Source organism: Alligator sinensis, unplaced genomic scaffold (assembly GCF_000455745.1).
Source record: "Alligator sinensis unplaced genomic scaffold, ASM45574v1 scaffold941_1, whole genome shotgun sequence".
Taxonomy (NCBI): Eukaryota; Metazoa; Chordata; order Crocodylia; family Alligatoridae; genus Alligator; species Alligator sinensis.
The window spans coordinates 1,961,926-1,966,432 of NW_005842163.1; positions in this window are offsets into that span (position 1 = coordinate 1,961,926).

Consider the following 4,507-nt stretch of genomic DNA (forward strand, 5'->3'; position numbering starts at 1 on the left):
ACATGTTGAGGAAGGGTGGGGGGGGGGGGAGAGCACTCTACCAACCAAAGATAGGGTTTTGAGGCTTGTCAGTCTTGTTTTTGCTCACATGAGATGCATACACATACTGTGGATACACTGAAAGAATTCTCCCTTCAACCAGTCTATCTGGCCATGACTTGGGTGTGGGGGACTAGCTGGGGAGCTCTTGTGCTCTTACTGGAATTAAGAAACCTCTTGCTCATATACTCAAGTTAAAACAAGTACCAGATGTTTGGGGTAGGAAGGAATTCTCCTTCAGGTCAGCTGGCAAGGACAGGGGTCCTTTACCTTCATCTAGCACAGGGCAGTCTGCTTCCTGGGGCAGAGATGGGCAAAATGCAGCCTGTGGGCCAGATCCAGCCGCCAAGCAATTTTTATCCAGCCTGCAGCAGGACCCTCTGTTCTGCCTGGCCGTGGCATGTGCCACTGGTCCCGTGGTCCCTGGGTGCATAGTGGGGCAGGGGTGGTGCAGAGGTCAGAACTCCACTTCCCGGCAGCCCTGGCATCATCTCCTTCCACTGCTGGTGTCTCTGTCATCACCAGCCCTAGCCCTGCTGCTCCCCTCTGTCATATCCCCCTGGCATATCCACCCTGCACCCACTGCTGGAGGTGCCAGACAGAGCAGGCGGGCAGGGTCTCCGCAGAGACTGAGTGGACCCCTGCGGGCAGGATGCACTCAGCTGGGCAGATGGAATGGGTCTGCGGGCGGGTGGGGAATGGCATGCAGGAGCTGACCGGGATGTGGAGCAGAGGCTAGGGCTGGGGCGTAGGACAGAGTTGCGATACTCACCCTGCTCTGTCCATGGTCCTGTGGTTCCCCTGATTTACCTGTGGCAAGCTAGGGCATTGCATCTTATGTTGCATCAGTGTTCATGGTAATTTTATGAAGAATTTAAGATTAGGTATTGTATAAAATTGTATGGACAAGAATGATCCTGCGTACGGTTGGACTAGATGACCTATGGATGTCCCTTCCAGCCATGTTTCTCTAAGATTTAGAAACAGAGAAAGATCAGGAAACCTCTTGTTTACCATATCGCACAACAGAAATAGGAGGTAGAATCTCCCAAAGCATGGATCAACATGGTTAGACACTGCTAATGTCTGGATATTTAACATCTCCACCTAAAAATACCCGATGTACTGCATAGCTACAGTGCTTTATATCATGGGGCTTTTCAAACATTTAATTAAAACAATGCAACACTATTGCTAGAGGAAGGGCATATCTCCATTTTTCAGATGGGGAAATAGAAGAATATCACTAATTTTTGAAGCAGCTTCTGATGTGGTGTATCTGACTTGTTGGGTTCCTAGTTTGACAGCTACAGAGCTGGACCTTAAGCACATTCAGCAGTCTCAGACTCTGATAGGTATTCTGAATGCCAAGCGGCTTTGACCAGTCAGGCTGTGTGTTTCAAACTGGGTTCCCAAGAACAGAGGTATCCAAAATAGATATTTGGGCCTATATGACTTGCTCAGGGACACAGAAGTCTGTGGCAGATCTCAGGTTTGTCACAGTTACCTGGAACTTCCTCTTGGCAAATGTAGGGTTCATCCAGATGACTGCTCAGCAGTGCTTAGTGACTCTTGCCTTTGGGATTAGAAGCGGTCCGGTATGAGCAGCATCAGCACATGCTTCCTTGCCACGCAAACATGCCCCACTCATCTGCAGAAGACACTTTTACATGCTGAGACAGTGGGAAAGGAGGCCAAATTATTCATCATGTTTGTCAACAATCCCCATGGGATTTTGGTTGCAGATAGTTTCTGGGGTGTGGCCTTTCCTGTGTCAGATTGTGACTGAGGCACTCAATGCATTTCAGATATTTTTAGGAAACTTTTTTTTTTACCCCGAGCTGACTCAAAAAAAAGAAAGGAAGGAAGGATGAAAGATTTTGAAATGCTAAAAGAAAATGCAAGCTCATATAATGCCAACTCTTCTGTGCACTGATTTGCTGTTGCTAAGAATCCATATAACACTTTCTTCTATATCATGCAGTGTTATCTACCTTGCCTATTAAAAATGCATTAATGTAGTTTTGCACAACAATACAGATTTTGCATACAGGAGAAATTTAAGTCACGTTTATCACAGCAGCTGTAGCTTGGCCACACTGTATGCATACTAAAGAACTGTATGATCCAGCTATACAAAACTCTGCATTACTCTTATGAAGATGACTTTTGTACCTTCATATCTGTAACATGCAGCCAACACAGGTGTGGTGTAGCAGTCATGATTTTTATTTTCCAGATTTCAACTGGTTTAGAGAGTCTCAAACACAGTGGCAACAGATCTAAGGATTGGCCTCTTTAGTGGATTTAGGCAGAGAGCAAATAAATTGAGACCTCTAGAGAGTAGTCAGGGTGCCCACGAGGTAGAACAGTTATGAAATATTCAAGGCTTGTGCAGATAACATCTGCATCTGAATCCTACACACACATCCATTTTCTAACCTCTGCAGATGGGCATTCTGGTAAATGGCATTTCAAATAGTCATTCATTACAGAAAATGTGACATTTGAAACAGAGACATCAGGCAAACTAATGGGATGGACTGAGTGAGACCTTCTGGACTCTATTCCCAGGGTTCCCACTGACTTAGCGTGTAGCCTTTGTAAAGTCACTTTCTCAATGTGCCTCAGTTTATCCAACAGGTCAACTCCACCTAATGCAAATATTAATGTTTCAGAAATGCTTTGATCTACAACAGTGGTTCCCAACCTTTTTTTGTGACCTGCTGCTGGAAGTGGAGTGCAGCGGCAGCAGCAGCCCGGGGGCAAGGGAGCTCCTGCCATGCAGCGCAGCTTGTCGTTTGTGTGTGGCGCTGCCGACACTGCCCCTGTAACTCTCCTTTGAGTCACAGCCCAAGGTTGGGAACCGCTAATCTAGAAATACAAACTATTATTACTAGTCCTTACAGAGAGCAGCTACCCCTATGCTCCATTTGAAATATAAGTAAAATACATTATGGACTAGATTGCCAACAACAGTTATTTATTTTTCAACACTGATTAGAAAACTACCTCAAGAGAATTTTATTCATTCTCTTTTTCTCCAACCACCAAAAATAAGTCCAGGATCTGAGAGCAACCAGGAGGGAATTTAGCACATGAAGAATCTCAGTAACTGCTACCTGTCCTAAAACAGGGCTATACTTAAAGTGCTTTGTGACCCAGAAGTATTATACTTATAGCACCACAAAATTAAAAGCTGCAGGAGAATAGAGAATAAAAAACAAATAAAAACATGAGCTTACAGGTGCATTTCTATTTAATGACTGAAAAAACATAGGTTTTAAAAACAAAATACAGTTTTAACAGAGCTTTGCTTTGGGTTTTCAGCATATAAATATTTCACATAAGAATCTTCCAAAGGGTACTATTTTAAAACAAAAAGATGCCAAACATGACAAAATAAAAGTTCCTACAAGCCATTTCATTTATTAGACTGCTTTGTGTTCACGTCCCCTGCTTGTCAAACTCCTCGACACTCCCAGTATGGTAAACACATAATAGATACGCTGCTGCTTGTGCTGTGGACTTAATCTTTCTAAAAGAAGCTGTGCAGCACTGGCAGGGGAAGGAAAAAACATTTTTACCAACCTATCTTAATTTTACCTGCTATTCTCCATCTTGTAATGATATGCATCTTTCATGTACTTCAGTCATTCTACTCAGGTTTTTGCTTCTTTCTTTCCCTGCAATACACTAAGCTAGCCAATGCAGTGCAAGATTTTTATAGGTGGTAAAAAGTTTATAACTGAAACATTTTAATAGTGGAGGTATTTTAAAATCAATTTCAGATGGGTTGAGAGAGATTATTGGTTTCTTTAACATATAATAAAAAGTATAGCTCTTGCTAAAAGCTCTGACCTTCAGAAAGTAACAGCATTTTAATTTAATCCATTTTTCATACAGACAAGAAAGCATTTTTAAATATTTAAACAAAAATTAGAAGGGGTGAAGCAAAGGTGGTGCACATATTTAGAAACACTTAGACAAGAGGTAGGCTCAAGACTAGACTGTGTTATGGGTTGGACAGATTAATACTTCATACAGAGATGAAAGGAGAAGTTTTTTAAAAGGTTGTGACAAAATGAGAAAGATTCCAAGTACCAAATAAAGAGCTAGGATTTTGAACACCCTGAATTTAGAGGTTGTACAAGTCTGGAGCTTTCATTCAGACTCACTGCTACATAATAAGCAAGGAATTCATATTGAAAATTGAGATCATCTTTCTTGATTAACTTCTTAAGATACCTCAAATATTGATTGTAACACACAGGCCATCTAGAACAGACTTACAAAGTCCAAGTGTGAGATCTGTCTCATTTATTTGCTTTAGATGTGTTTTTTAGAATACTTAAACGCTATAAAAAGTTCTCTGGGTTATCCCTACTCTTAAGTGACATAAAATCATGTTGAATGTCAACCAGGAAGACTAGATAACAAAACGAGCTTTGACACCACTGTGTAGGGA